Source organism: Sciurus carolinensis, chromosome 12, assembly GCF_902686445.1.
Source record: "Sciurus carolinensis chromosome 12, mSciCar1.2, whole genome shotgun sequence".
Lineage (NCBI taxonomy): Eukaryota > Metazoa > Chordata > Mammalia > Rodentia > Sciuridae > Sciurus > Sciurus carolinensis.
Window position 1 is genome coordinate 45042130 of NC_062224.1, and position 16960 is coordinate 45059089.

At 39.1% G+C, this 16960-nt stretch overlaps 1 protein-coding gene across 7 annotated transcripts in view; it reads right to left on the reverse strand.

The window, feature by feature from the left end:
* LOC124962011 (ankyrin repeat domain-containing protein 26-like) overlaps window positions 1-15734 on the reverse strand; it is a 77705-nt gene extending 61971 nt beyond the window's left edge. For 4 of the 7 annotated variants that reach the window (XM_047521093.1, XM_047521095.1, XM_047521092.1 and 1 more), the window contains exon 1: window positions 15563-15734. The gene's annotated coding sequence lies outside the window, so the exon portion shown is untranslated. Of the gene's footprint in view, window positions 1-15413 lie in introns of all 7 variants that reach the window. The other 3 variants (XM_047521088.1, XM_047521090.1, XM_047521089.1) reach the window with 3 other exon arrangements.
* Between the last annotated feature and the right edge of the window lie 1226 nt (window positions 15735-16960).

Genomic DNA, 16960 nt, shown 5'->3' on the forward strand with positions numbered 1-16960 from the left:
ACTGTAAAGTCTAGCTATCGTATCTCTGGGTTGCATGAAGAAGTTGCATGAACTGACTGACCAGTTAGGTTTGTGTAAGTACAATATGTGATGGTCCAAACAATGAGGAATCATCCAGTGAAGAATCTCTTACAAGGTATCCTGCTGTTAAGCAACACATAACTGTACTTATCTTTGGATACTTGTGTTTTTTCTTTTCCATTTTTCAGGAAAGCAATAAAATAACATGAAATATCTGAAGATACAGAGATGAGAAAGGGAATATGAAGGTAATAAAGGTTACTGTAGTTTAGACATATCAACTGGACGATTATCCATAAGATTGAAGAAAAGGAAAGTACACAAAGAAGAATGTAAGCTATATGATTTCATGCTGGTGTGAGAGGGACTATGGGCTGGTAAACAACAACAGGTTAAAGGCCAATCTATGTTTAAGCTTTTTCACTGTCAGGCTTTATAGCTTTCATAATGAATACAAAGGGAAGTATAAAGGAGGAGTTAGGGAGAGCAATGAAAAAGTCAGTTCCACTATGTTCAACATGAGACATTGAATCCCAGTGTTAGTTAAAGCAAAGATAAGTGGAAGGGTAAGGGAGACATCTATAGATGTTAAAAGACATCTATAGCCAGGCCTGGTGGCTCACACTTGTAATCCCATGGGCTTGGGAGGCTGAGGCAGGAGGATCACAAGTTCAAAGTCAGCCTCAGCAAGTTAGCAAGGCCCTAAGCAACTTAGTGAGACCCTGTTTCAAAATAAAAAGAGCTGGGAGTGTAGCTCACTGGTTAAATACCCTTGGGTTCTTCAATTCCCAGAACCAAAAACAATTAAAAAAAAAGATACCTGTATAGAAAGGTAGTTAGATACCAAGGCAGATCAAATGAGCCGGACTAGACACAGTGGGATAGAAAAACAAGGAGTGGGTATTGAAGCTGAAAACCCATAAAGGAAACCACTAAAATTATTAACGTCTAAGCCTAGGGAGGTAGCTCAGAGGCAGAGTGGCTGACTAGCAGGCAAGTACGAGACTCCAGGTTCAATCCCCAGTGGGAAAAGAGGGGAAAAAAAAAAAAAATTATAAATGTCTAGAAAGCCACATACCAGGAATTAGGTATTACAATCTTAAGTCTAGAAAACGTTGGATAAAATGAAAAGTCTTATTATAAATAATGGATTTAAAGAAAAATCACTATGGGATAGCTCTATAAAAATGGATCTAAGTGAAAATCATCTGCAAATGTGTGAATATCCTATTTTTATTTTTAAAAAGAAGCTCTATTAAAACAAGGCTTATACTGAGTTGATTATTTCTTCATCTATTTCTGCAACATGTGAATTCTCCTTTTTAAATGAAGTGGAAGATTGTTTATCCTAGTATCTTACTCTCAAGTATTTTGGTAGGATCTTGCTTATTCGACTGTAAGACTCTTTGTTCAGGACACTCCTCTAATTGAAATCTATACTGTAATTATCACCATATTCCCTCAACCGTATTCATCCCACACACTTTCAACTACCAAGCAGCAATCACCAGTATACATAAAGTTTTTGCATATCTATAGCACAGTACACCCCACTGCTTTTCTTAGAGGTTTCAAAAATACCCACACAGGTTTATCATGCCTCTTTGAAGTCCTCTTCCTCCCTTATTTCAACCATTTATTCCCTGTGTTTCAACAAGAACAGAAAGAGACACACATATATCTTCTTTCATCTTTTACTTCTCTGGACCCAAGTCAGACTCACAACTTTCTGTCATGCTATTTCACAAAGTAATAGCCTTTTCTTTCCATCTGCCCATTTTTTAAATCACCCTTCCCATGTAAACTCCTAAGGAAGCTGCCATAAATTATACAGCTCAGAAAATGCTATCTTTCTCCCCCAGGACATCTGTTCTAGACAAGTACTCCAAGTATTTCCAGTAAAAAAGCAAACGAGTAAACAAAATCTTGACATACAGACAAGTATCCATAATTAACAAATTTATCATTTAAGAGCAATACAGATATCTACAACCTATTCAACAATTTTAATACTGTGAACAATAAAATATTAGAATACCTCAAATATGTAGATAGTAAACTTAAAAATACCAGAGCTAGTCGGGCAAGATGGTGCGCGTGTGTAATCCCAGTGGCTTGGGAGGCTGAGGAAGGAGATTTCACAGGTTCAAAGGTACCTCAGCAACTTATTGAGGCCCTAAGCAACATAGTGAGACACTGTCAAAATAAAAAGGAACCGGGATGTGGCTCAGTGGTTAAGTGCCCCTAGTACCAAAAAAAAAAAAATCTTCAGCACCGATTATTAAGTCCTCAAAAATTAAAGTTCTTATTCAAAATTGATAATTCGGTACTGGGGATGTAGCTCAATAGCAGAGTGCTTGCCTAGCATACACAGGATCCTGGGTTCAATCCCCAGCACTCCAAAAACAAACAAATAAGTGAAATTCATTAATCCCTGAACAGGCACCTTCTAAAGAAATTAATTAACCAGGTAAGATGGCAAATGCCTATAATCACAGCAATTCAGGAGGGTAAGGCAGGAGGATTGCAAATTCCAGGCCATCCTGGGCAATTTACTGAGAATCTGTCTCAAAATACAATTGAAAAATGACTGAGGATGTAGGTCAGAGACTAGCAGGTGAGAGGAGTAGGGTTCCATCTCCAGTACCAAATAAATAAATAAATACATATATAAATAAAAAAGAAAAAGAAAAAACTCAAATTTAACAAGTATAACAAAAAAGTAACAATTCTAGTATAAATTCCAGAAGAAGAAATTATTTCACCCCATAATTTTCTCTTCTCTTGTTTTTTTTCTAAGAGTGAAATGAGATTTATTCAAGTATGAAGAATTGGAACAGAACTCTCACAAGGGCAAGAGGGGACCCTGACAGAATTTGCCCACCACCAAATAATTTTCTAAGTTGCACACTTAAAAGGAAATCAAGTACTGAAGCTGAGCACACTGGCACATGCCTATAATCCCAGCAATTTGGGAGTTCAAGACCAGCCTCAGCAATGTAGTCAGACCCTAAGCAACTTAATGATACCCTTCTCAAAATAAAAATGTAGTGGCTGGGCACTGTGGCACACACCTGTAATCCCAGCAGCTGGAGAGTCTGAGACAGGAAGATCACAAGTTCAAAGCCAGGCTCAGTAACTTACTGAGACCCTAAACTCACTGAGACCTTGTCTCTAAATAAAATACAAAAGAAGGACTGGGGATGTGACTCAGTGGTAAAGCACCCCCATGGGGTTCAATCCCCAGTACCAAAACAAGAAAGAAGTCAAGGTACTTGGCAATAAAACTGACCAAAGAACATTATATGCATGTATGGGTATGCTACAATAAATCCCACTATAGTGTAATTGTATATACAGATTTTTAAAATAAGGAAGTCATAGGCCACTACTTAATACTTAAAAAAATTTTTTCTTAATACATAATAACTGCTAAGAATAAAGATACGCAAATTTAAAAAAAATTCTCAACTAATTTAAATGAGCTATCTAAAGAAGAAAAACAGAAAAATGAAAATATTATAATCCAGTCTGAACATAAAGAAACAGCAAAAATAGAATATAGAAAAATCTGGATAGCCAGAAGGCAGTAAAGAATGCAATCAAATGGAAATCGGTGAAGGAAATTTAAAGCCAAGATTTAAGTCTAAAACTAAAATGAGGAAACAGTAAAGGAAGCATTTAGAGCAGGCTTTAATAAAAATGAAATTTGCATACAGTATTTTAGAAAAAATTATGTCATTAAGCATTAAAAACAGGGTGGTCTCAATGATTTCTTCGACTGTTTTAAGAACAAGGACAATATTTCAATTCAAAATGAAAAGAAATAGGACCTGGGGTTTCACAAAGAGTTTTTACAAATACCAAGTTCACAATCCATAAAAGCAAAATTAAGATGAAATTTATTAAAAACTTCTTAAAATTACTATGTCAAAGAAATAGTTGCAATCCCTTGTTTCTTGCAGCACTATTTACAATACAGCTGTGAAATGCAATCAACCAACGAGTTCATCCACTGATGAGTGAATAGAAGAAAATGTGGTCATGTGCACACTGGAAGACTATTCAACCATAAACAAGGATGCAATCCTGTTACTGGTGACAGCATGGAGGACATTATTTTATGTGAAAGAGGTCAAGCAGAGAAAAACAAATACCCCACAACCTCAATCATGTGAAATCTAAAAATGCTGATCTTGTAGAAGTTGAGAGTAGAAGACAGCTTACTAGATACTGGGTAGGATACAGGATAGGACGAGATGGGGAAAGACTGATCAATGGATATTCAATTACAGTTAGATGGGAGAAGTGAGTTCTGGTCTTCTCTTGCACAACAGGGCGACTACAGGAAATAGTAATGTGTATATTTCAAAAAAAGCCCCAAGAAAGGATTTCAAATATTTTCACCCCAAAGAAATGATAGACATTTGAGTAGATAAATATGCTTACCCTGATTTGAACATTAGACAATATATACATGTATCAAAACCAAATGGTAACCCCATAACTATGTGTGATTGTTATATGCCAATACAAAAATAATAATACTTAAATAATTAGATAAATAAGCTGTCATGGGAGTTATAAGAAAATGGTGTTTTGAGCCAGGCACTGTGGCACACACTGCAATCTCAAAGACTCAGGAAGCTGGAGCAGGACAATGTCAAGATCGAAGACCTCTCAGCAATTTAGCAAGACACTGATCTCAAAATAAAAAGGGCTGGGGATGTAGCTCAGTAGGAGAATGGATCTGGGTTCAATTCCCAGTTGGGCAAGGTGAGCTTTAAAATTCTGAAAGGAAATGTCACCAAATGAAATAAGCAGATGGCAACTAAGCATATGAAAACATGTTTGATATCATTATGAAACTGCAAACTAAAGCAATGAGGTATCAGTATACACCTGTTACAATGGCTAAAACCCAACAAACTGACAATACCAAACACTGGCAAGAATGTAGAAAACCAAGAACTCTCATTCACTTATGGAAGGAATGCAGAATGATGCAAACACTACTTTGGGAGACAGTTTAGCAATTTCTTGAAACCTACATGTGGCACTACTATATTATCTAGCAATCATGCTCCTAGATATTTACCCAAATGAGTTAAACATTTATGTCCACAAAAAAACCCTGCAGGTCAATAGCAGCTCAATTCATAATCACCAAAAACGGAAAGCAACCAAGAAATCCTTCAACAGGATCAAGAGTAAACTGTGAGATTCATACAATGAGATATTATTCAGTTACAAAAGGAAATGAGCTAACAAACCACCAAAAAACACAAACAGAGCCAGGTGTGGTGGCTCCCAGCAGCTCAGGAGGCTAAGGCAGAAGAGCTCATCAAGTTCAAAGCCAGCCTCAGCAATTTAGTGAAGACCCAAGCAACTTGGTGACATCCTGTCTCAAACTTTGAAATGGCAGTGGAGATGTGGCAGAGTGGTTAAGTGCCCCTGGGTTCAATCCCCAGTACCAAAAAAAAAAAAAAAGAAAAAAAAAAACACAAACAAAAAACCCCACACAAATGGATCCACTCTCCCACTCTCTCTACATATATGTGTGTGTGTGTGTGTGTGTGTATGTATATATATATATATATATATATATATATATATATATATATATGAGCATGCAAGAGAACTAGTAAAAGCAAGTCAGTCTGAAAATGTCACACACTAAGTGATTTCAATTTATGGCATTCCAGAGACAGTGACTGCAAGGAGTGAGAAGAGAGAATGATGGATTGCATTGGTGAAAATATTTCAGATCAATAAACCTATTTTGTATTAGCTGTTTTGACTGATTCATAACATTATGTCCTTTCAAAATCACTGCTCTTTACAACACAAAGTATGAACTTTATCCAAATATTAAATCATTGTGGGAGGGAGGAGCACAGAATGGAAGACAGATGTTACAAGAATTTAACTGAGTTACAAAAACAAGAAATAACCTCACTCAATGGAGTGGCCTAGAATAGTGACCAAGGTCTTCCTTGCAAATTAGTAGAGTCTATAAGTAAAGAGACAAAGGAACTGCATAAAAGTTATGCTTCTTTCCCTGAGGGTACAAGTTAAAAATGCTGAACCTGGGGCTGGGGATGTGACTCAGTGGTAGAGTGCTTGCCTAGCATGCATGAGGCCCTGAATTCAATCCCCAGCACTCCACAACCCCTCCCCCCACAAAACATGCTGAACCTGGGCACCACTGCACATGCCTATAAGTGAGTCAAGAAGTTGAGGCAAGAGGATCACAACTCTGAAGTCAGACTCAGCAAGTGAAGGAGCTCCCGTCTCAAACAAGTTTAAAAAGGACTGGGACCTAACTCAGTGGTACAGCTATTGTACATGTATAGTTCTGTACTGTTATATATGAATTAAACAATCCAAAGGACCATGGCAAGAACTAGGTTTCTCAATTAATGGGAATTTACAAATCAATAAGGGGAGGAGGCTAGAAAAATTCATGTGATAATTCAGAACTGGCACAGAAACTGAAATTTAAAAATATCAAACACAACACCAGCATGGAATAGAAGGATAAAGATGCTCAAGAACTACACAGTAAACCCTGTTAAACAGTGACATTTTAAAGACCTGTAAGAGAAAAGACTTATTATGATCATGGATCAAAAGACCCAATGGTGCTGTCAATTCTCTCACAATTCATTCATAAATTCACTGCAATTCAATTCAACATCCCAGAGATATTTTTTAATTCACAAAGTGATCTAAAAATTTACAAAGAAAAGCAAAGAACCTAGGAAAACCAAAACAACTTTTAAAAACAGTAACCAAGTTAGAAAGCTACCTGATACCAAGAATTATTATAAGGCTACAGTAATCAAGATACTGTGAAATTGGCATAAAAACATGCACACGAATAAAACAGAATAGAGAATCCAGAAATAGGCCAGTGCATGCGTTCAATTAATCTTCAACAAAGGGAAAAAGTCATTCAACTGGGCAAGGTCACCTTTTCAACAAACCACAATTAGATAAGTGAAAAGTCGTATTTGGGAAAAACAGAAAAACTCATTAGTTTATATTATATATGAATTATATTATTCATTTTTTTTTAAACTGGGGCTTAAGCACGGGGGGGGGGGGGGGTTATCACTGAGCTTCATTCCCAACCCTTTATTTATTTTGAGACAGGGTCTTACTAAATTGCTTAGAGACTCGCTCAGTTGCTGAGGCTGACCTTGAACTTGTGATCCTCCAGCTTCAACCTCCTTAGTCCCTCGTATTACACACAGGCACCACATCTGGCTAAAATTGTGTGACTTTTACAAGCAAACACAGACAAAATATTAGCAACTATGGGAAAACATTTACTTAAAAGAATTCAAAAAGCATGAAAATATAAACTACGATTTCATCAAAATGAAAAACTTTTGCTCTTGAAAAGTTACCACTAAGCCAGGGATTGTGACACACACATCTGTAATCACAGCAAATAGGAAGGCTGGAGCAAAGAGGACCATAAATGGGTAACTCAGCAAAACTCTGTCTCAAAATAAAGTTAAAAGGGCTGAAGATGTAAGTCAGAGGCTGGGCACTATGTAGCACATGGAGGACCTGGGTTCAATCCCCAGTATCATCACCAGAAAAGAAAAGAAAAGCATTCAGGGAAATTGCTGGGGCTGGACAATAGATTCATTTTGGTGTTAATGGTGATGGTAATGGTTTCTGTACTAGCCAGTTTTCCATTACTATAACAAAATAACTTTTCTACAAAGTAGCTCATTTAACTCACAGTTCTGAAGGTTCAAGGTCATGGTGTCAGCATGGCTAGGCTTTGATGAGAACCTCAGAGCAGATGGCAGCACAACTATAGGAGCAGGTGTGAGAGGGAAAGAGCTCACACAATACAGGAAGCCAAAGAAGCACCCAGGAAGGGCCAGGCTTTCTTTTTTCTATAATACACCTCTCTCAAGAACCAGGTTCCATAAGAATTACATCAATTTCTTCTGAAGGCGTCACCCTCGATATCCTAATGACTTCCCTCTAGCATCTATTTCTTAAACATTCCATGTCACATTTCAAGCTCCCAACACATTAACTCTTGAAGAACACTCTCAAATCGTATAAAAAGCATAGAAGTTTCACAAGTATATAAATGGCCAAATTCATCAAATTGTACACTTAACAATGTTCTGTTTATTATACAGCAATTAAACCTCTACAGAACTGTTCAACAAAACTCTAATAAAGGTGACACATGCCTGTAATTCCTGAGACTCAGGAAACTGTGTCAAGAGGATCACAAGTTCAAGGCCAGACTGGGGAACTTAAAGAGATCCTGTCTCAATGGTAGCCCCTGGGTTCAATCCCCAGTACTGCTGCGTGGGTGTGTGGGTGTGTGTTTGGTGTGGGGTAATGCAAATTAAAACAAGAAAATATCAACACTCACTTACTGAAATGGCTTTTAAAAATACTAGATAGAAAAATCTATAAGAATAACAGCAAATGGAAGACATTGACAAATTTCTAGAGACATATGCTCCTCCCAAACTGAACCAGGAGGATATACACAATTTAAACAGATCAATATCAAGCAATGAAATAGAAGAAGCCATTAAAAACCTACCATCCAAGAAAAGCCCAGGACCAGACAGATTCTCAGCCAAGTTCTACAACACCTTCAGAGAAGAACCCATTCCAATACTTCTCAAAGTATTCCAGGAAATAGAAAAGGAGGGTATCCTACCGAACTCATTCTACGAAGCTAATATCACCCTCATACCCAAACCAGGAAAAGACACATCAAGGAAAGAAAATTTTAGACCAATATCCTTGATGAATACAGATGCAAAGATCCTTAACAAAATATTGGCAAACTGTATCCAAAAACATATTAAGAAAATTGTGCACCACAATCAAGTGGGGTTCATCCCTGGGATGCAAGGATGGTTTAACATCCGTAAATTAATAAACATAATCCATCATGTCAATAGACTTCAGGATAAGAATCATATGGTTATTTCAATTGATGCAGAAAAAGCATTCGACAAAATACAACACCCCTTCAAGCTCTAAACACTAGAAAAAATAGGGATATTAAGAACATAGCTACTACATTGTAAAGGCTATTTATGCTAAGTCCATGGCCAACATCATTCTTAATGGACAAAAACTGAAACCATTCCCTTTAAAAACGGGAACAAGACAGGGATGTCCTCTTTCACCACTTCTATTCAACACTGTCCTGCAAACAATTAGAAACACTAAGGAAATTAAAGGGATATGAATAGGAAAAGAGGAACTTAAGCTGTCACTATTTGCTGCTGACATGATTCTATATTTAGAGGATCCAAAAAACTCCTCCAGAAAATTTCTAGACCTCATCAATGAATTCAGCAAAATAGCAGGTTATAAAATCAACACACATAAATCTAAAGCATTTTTATACACAAGCGATGAAACATCTGAAAGGGAAATGAGGAAAACAACTCCATTTGCAATAGCCTCAAAAAAAAAAAAAATTAAATATTTTGGAATCAATCTAACCAAAGAGGTAAAAGATCTCTACAATGAAAACTACAAAACATTGAAGAAAGAAATTGAGGAAGACCTCAGAAGATGGAAAGATTTCCCATGTTCTTGGATAGGCAGAATTAATATTGTCAAAATGGCCATATTACCCAAAGTGCTATACAGATTCAATGCAATTCGAATCAAAATCCCAATGATGTACCATACAGAAATAGAGCAAGCAATTATGAAATTCATCTGGAAGAATAAGAAACCCAGAATAGCTAAAGCAATCCTTAGCAGAAAAAGCGAAGCAGGGGGTATCGCAATACCAGAACTTCAACTATACTACAAAGCAATAGTAACAAAAAATGGCATGGTATTGGCACCAAATTAGACAGGTAGATCAATGGTACAGAATAGAGGACACGGACACAAACCCAAATAAATACAATTTTCTCATACTAGACAAAGGGGCCAAAAATATGCAATGGAGAAAAGATAGCCTCTTCAACAAATGGTACTGGGAAAACTGGAAATCCATATGCAACACAATGAAACTAAACCCCTATCTCTCACCCTGCACAAAAATCAACTCACAATGGATCAAGGACCTTCAAATCAGACCAGAGATCCTGCATCTTATAGAAGAGAAAGTAGGTCCAAATCTTCAACTTGTTGGCTTAGGATCAGACTTCTTTAACAGTACTCCCACAGCACAAGAAATAAAAGCAAGAAAAAATAACTGGGACAGATTCAAACTAAATAGCTTTCTCTCAGCAAAGGAAACTATCAGCAATGTGAAGAGAGAGCCTACAGAGTGGAAGAAAATCTTTGCCACTCATACTTCAGATAGAGCACTAATTTCCAGAATATATAAAGAACTCAAAAAACTCCACACCAAGAATACAAATAACCCAATCAAAAAATGGGCTAAGGATATGAACAGACACTTCACAGAAGATCTATAAGCAATCAACAAACATGAAAAAATGTTCACCATCTTTAGTAATAAGAGAAATGCAAATCAAAACTACACTAAGATTCCATCTCACCCCAATTAGAATGGTGATTATCAAGGATACAAGCAACAAATGGTGTTGGAGAGGATGTGAGGAAAAAGGTACATTCATACATTGCTGTTGGGGCTGCAAATTAGTGCAGACACTCTGGAAAGCAGTGTGGACATTCCTTAGAAAACATGGAATGGACCCACCATTTGACCCAGCTATTCCACTCCTCAGCCTATACCCAAAGGACTTAAAATCAGCATACTACAGAGATACAGGCCACATCAATGTTCACAGCTGCTCAATTCACAATAGCCAGATTGTGGAACCAACCTAGATGTCCTTCAATTGATAAATGGATAAAGCAACTGTGGTATATATATACAATGGAATATTACTCAGCTATAAAGAATAATAAAATCATGGCACTTGCAGGCAAATGGATGAAATTGGAGAATATCATGCTAAGTGAGATAAGCCAATCTCACAAAACCAAAGGACGAATAATCTCACCGATAAGTAGATGATGACACATAATGGGGGTGTGAGGGGGGCAAGAATGGAGGAAAAAGGGACTGCATAGAGGGAAAAGGGGTGGGGGGGAAGAAAAAAATAACAGAATGAATCAAACTTCATTACCATATGTAAATGTATGATTACACAAATGGTATGCTGTTACTCCATGTACAAACAGAAACAACATGTATCCCATTTGTTTACAATAAAAATAAATAAAAAAAAGAATAACAGCAAATGGAATTCACATTCATTGCTGTTAGAAATTCAAAATGGTACATTCATTCTGGAAAATAATTTGGCACTTTCTAATAAAGTTAAACATACTTACTGTATGATCCAGCACACCTTTTCAAGGTATTTACCCAAAAGATAGAAATTTAAGTCCACACAAAGATCTTACATGAATACTCATAATAGCCACAAAATGAAAACAACTCAAAGGCCTATCAACCAGTGAATGCCTAAATAAATGGGTATATCCCTTCATAAAAATAGCAACAATATAAACCTAAAATGATTCTCCTGAGGATATGGAGAAAATGTGAAAAGAGTGCACCATAAGATATAAAGCATGATACAGAGTATCACTTTAATCACTGCTTATTAAATGAAGCAAAACTTGTACTAGTAAAAAACAAATCATATAGTATGTAGCCTTCTGTGTCAGGTCTGTTTCATTTGGAAAAATGCTTTAGAGATCTACCTATCTTGTCATTTGTATGGGTTCGTTCCCTCTTTTTGTTTGGTGTTAGTATATTTAAGGGTATGAAAATTATACCTCAAAACTAGAATTTTTTAATTTAATAATATATAGCAAAATACACATAATTTTCAAACACCTTCCACATACAGCAATTAATCTCATATTCTAAACTGTGTGGGACAAGAAAAAGAACACAGAACTCAGGTTCAGAGGTATGAAATTTCAATCTATCCTTTGCCATTTATCAGTTCTCAGACCCTGAACACTTTATTAGTAAAACAAAGGAAACAATATAAACCTCACAAGATCCTTCTGAGAATGAAAAGAACTCTGTAAACTATGAAGCACAACCATGTATTCATATTAATGACGACACACTCAAGGAAACAAAAGTTATGAGAGTTCAAAATATTCACAAATAATGCTGACCACTTATTATGAACATCCCCTCTCCTACCTTGTTAGCTGCGTGACCTAACACAAGTCATTTAACTTCTCCAAATCTGTTTTTTTAACTGCAAAAATGGAGCTTATTAGTAGCACATGCCACATATACGGAGAATTAAAATAGTAAATATGTGTAAAACACTTGATATAGTACTTTGTAACTTTTCAGTATTAGTGTGATACATTGGTCACATTTAATGACCTGATACTAATATGTAATGATATTCACAGTTTATTTAGACATCCTTAGTTTTCCCTTTCTGTCCTTTTACTTTTCTAATATCTCATCCAGGATACATTTTGTAGTCATTTCCTGGAGAAATTTTATTAAATTTGAGAGTATTAGGTCCCAGCCTTAGATATTCTAAAGACAGTAGGTATGAGGTGAGGCCCTGAAATTTAAGTATCTAACAAGTTCCCAAGGGTTGCTAATGGGGCCAATCTGAAAATACACCTAGAATAGCACTGGTCTAGATTTTACACTCCAAAACTGTTACTCAGTACAGCTGCTACTAGCCAAAGTGGCCACTGAACACTTGAAATCGGACTAGTGTAAATTAAGTTGTGCTATAAGTGTAAAATACAATTCATCCAAAAAACATGCAATTTCCATACTAGTTACATGTTAAAATATTTTGGATATATTAATTAAGTTAAATAAACTTATTAATTGATTTTACTTGGGTTTTCCCCCCTACTGGTTTAGTTTTCATAATATGAGTATTAGAAATGTTAAAATTACATGGTGGCTGGCATTATGTTTCTATGGGACACAGTGTATGTGTGGTCTGGGCAGAAGAACAACATCCATATGACTTCCAGATTTATTAGAAGTTAAGGAGATTCCCATGTAAATTAAAGCTTCAGAAAACCTATTATCAACAGGGGATAAAGGTTTCAAGACGCCAGCATTTGGCAGTTCTGTTCAAATATAAATTAAATCAACTACCAAATGAAACTTTGGCATATTAAGTCGAAGTCATATGAAAATGACTGAATCACAGTGAAGCCATCCCTGAATGAGGCTCTGGCATAATTACATCACTTAACTAAAAAAAAGACACAGAATGATGGCTGGGTGAGCCTGTAATCCCAGCAGCTCAGGAGGCTGAAATGGGAGGATCACAAGTTCAAAGTCAGCCTCAGAAACTTAGCAAGACCCTGTCTCAAAAATAAAAAGGACTGGGAATGTGGCTCAGTGGTTAAGACCCCCTTGATTCAACCTCCAGTACCAAAAAAAAAAGACAAGACACAGGATGGTGGGTGGCCCAATGGGTCCTCAAGGATGATAGGAAGGTTGATACCTTTTCACAGCTGATTCATTCCACAGAACAGTGAATGTTCACAATTATAACTAAAATTATTAGAATATATAAAAAAACTTTAATTTTGTCTTAAACTATTATAAAATGGTAATGCCATTTTATCAGATAGGGTGCTATTATTTAAGGACTACGGATCACCACTATTCCCTTTCAGTCAACTTGTAATCATGAAACTTATTATTCTCGGAAATGTCACTTGCATGACTTAAAGTACTTAAATCTACAAAGCTCACTTCAAAAAGAAAAAAAAAAAAAAAACCGAGCAGACACTTTCAAATTAATGAAAGAGAAGAAAAATGATTAACAACAAATGCTATTTTTCTACAGCACATACATTTACATATGTCCATTTTTTTCCTCACAACTACTGGTACAGCAAAGTAAAAAACTAAAAATACATACAGTATTGATTACATAAGCACAGCTAAACTACACAGGTGGCATTACATTAAGAATCAATGAGCACTCTCCAGCTTCTATTGATAGAACAAGAGTCTATCAACAGATGCTGGGGCATATACATACAAACATACACATATAATCTGTTTTATTACACTTTATTTGCTTGTTTTTACCCAATAGAGAAATTCCTCCAGAGCAATGGAACATAGAGCTGGCTTGGGTAGCTCTTCAGGTGGCATGGATCAGGGTTGTGTCTTCACTGCCTACTCTTAGGCACTACTTTGGGCTCCCAAATCCTTGCTCCAAAACGTTTCCAAGGGAATTTTAAAACAAAGAAAAATATAGCACCAGGAGCCAGACTGTGTGCTCAGACAAGAGGAGGCACAGGGATTACGATCTCTGTAATACACCCTCATAGGGAAGGGGAAAGGGAAAGTGGATATGGACAGATAATACACCTCTAGGTCACCATTTCTCCACTTTCTAAGTAGGAAAGAGGCAGTGCTAGGGACTAGACACTTTAAAACAATTTTTATTGCAGCATTCTGAATCTTCTAAGGTCTCACCTCTACAATTTAGATGGCAAATTTAAACCAGAACCTGAGTAACTCTTAGTTCAATGTTCCTTTCCTCTACATTACCTGCCTTTGAAGAATGTGTGCCTAGTCAGTAAATCTACTTCCGCGTGTCATCATGAACCATAAAGAAACACACAAGCAATCGTTTATCCGTGTTAAAAGCCTTTTACCCATAATAAACCTCACTTGAAATGACATTACAGCTTTCGATAAAGGTGTACTTTAAACACTATGCCTTCACCTTTGCAAACGCATTTTAAACTGCAGCTGCAAGCAAAGGGAAAACATTACACGCTTCTAAAACCGAAGGCTGTGCCTTTTTCTCTAATGACGACCCTGTGGCCATTTCTTGTCACAGGGGTCTGCAGTAATTAACACAATACGTAAAGACAGCCATTCTAGGAAGACCAGCAACTACCCTGGGATGGGAAGAGGGCAGCAGCCTGTTGTTTTTGTTTTAATTCAGGGACTTTGAGGAGATTGCTCCTAACAGAGCTGGAGGGTAGCAAATGCCTATCCATTAGGGGCGGGGCACCTCTTAAGACCACAGAGAAGAAAGTGCCCAATTTAAGGTCAAAGCTCCTCCGGGAGGTCCCAGGTGGTCTCCCCAGGTGGACAGAGAATTGCCCACCCTACAGCATTAGGAAGTGGGTAAACAGCGGTGGGAGGCCCTCGAAGGAAGGCAGCTCCAGACTGGCCATTTACACACACACACACACACACACACACACACACGGAGACACCCTCCCCGTCGGGGGCGGGGCGGCGGGCGCTGCCCGCACACAGTAGTCAGAAAACCTAGGGAGCAAAGGAGCCTCAACTTAGGGCCACTGAAACCCTCCCGACTCCGTCGGCCAATGGGCGGGCAACCGCCTCCCCTCCCCGGGCGCCCAAACTCTTCCCCGACCACTCTCGCCGCACCCGGCCTCACCTCGCGCCTTCCGCGCCGCCGCGCCTCCTGCACACGCCTCCCCCAGTCCCTGCCGCCCGCCGCGGGCACTAACCGAGCCCAGGAGCGCCTTCGTGCAGCGCCTCACCGACCTGCCGTCCGTCCTTGGCATCCGCACCCGGCTTCCTTACCGAGGGTCCGGCGGCCTAGCGGCGTGAGGCCCCCTCCTCAGTCAGCAGGGTGGGCGCGGAACACCTAGGCGAGCCTGGAGAGCGTTCCCATCGCCCCCTCGGCCGGCGCTTCCCTGCATCCAGGTCGCTCACAGAGGGTAACTTCCGGGGCACGTCGAACCGCGCCAGCACGGGGGCGGGGCGGGCTCATGTGACGGCCCGCGCAGTCAGGCGCGAGCCTCAGTACCTACCCCGGCGGGCTTGGGGTGGCGACTGCGGGGGATCCAGGGGAGGAGAGGCTGAGTGGCGGGAGGCTGGCTGAGTGGCGGGAAGGCTGCGGGCGGGCGAGGGACTGGAGCGCGGGAGAAAGCCAGGACCAAGTGGGCATAAGCACTTTGTAAACATGAAGAGGGAAGTTTTGAGAAAACGCTCCCGGGGGAAAGGCTGGAAGGGCGACGGGAAGTAGTAGGGTGGCAAGAATGGAGCCCAGGGAAAGAGCGGGGCCTGGGCCCTGCCCACTCCCTTCATGGGCCCCTGGTACCTACTGCCAGGCTTAGATCAGTCGTTCAAGGGCCAGGAAATCCCACTGGGTGATTCAAAAAATGGCTACATGCTGCCTTAGGGGGACGAAATGGAACGCTGGGGAATTAGAGTCCACTACGAGGTCTGTGCGGAGCTATCTTTGGTCTAGACCACCCGAGCACAGTGCTGGAACAGCTGTGTTCACTCAGAGCTGAGGAGACCCCTGGGGACCCAAGGACCGCCTCTCCAAGCTCAGCTCCAGAGCAGTATGACTGCTCATTAAGCGGTCCGTGGCCCCAGCTATGTGCAGTCCCTTTGGCGTCCAGTGCCATTGTCCAAAGTCATTCCAATTTGCAACATGTGCATCAAGGCGGCATAGAACCCGACATCATCCACATTGAAGGTTTTTGACGATGAACCTGTTGTAGAAAGAGCTCTGCTGGAATGGGAATCAGAAGAGCGAGCTGACAGCTTCCATTAATTGCTGCTTCATGCTGTGGACCCCAGTTATCAAATGAGAATATTGACTTAAAGTCTCCTTCGTCTGGCTGTGGAATTTAATAACTGGGAAGAATAATTGAGAATTATTAGGGCTTCAGAAACAGTTCATTCTTTATTCTCTTGTTTATTGTGGCACCAGGATGAAATTTTTAACAACACAGACCAAAAAGAAAAAAAATAAAAACCAGATACTGTTCAAGAGCCACTCACTGGAGTTACCTTTTTGCTGCTGCTTCATTTTATACCTGAAAAGACTACAATGTGTGACTTCCTTATCACAAGTTGAACTCCCCATTGTTTGGTTGTTATTTTGCCCTGTCCCCTGCTCCAGTACTGGGGATTGAAGCCAGGGTGACTGTATCACAGAGCTACATCCTCAACCCTCTTGTTTTGCTA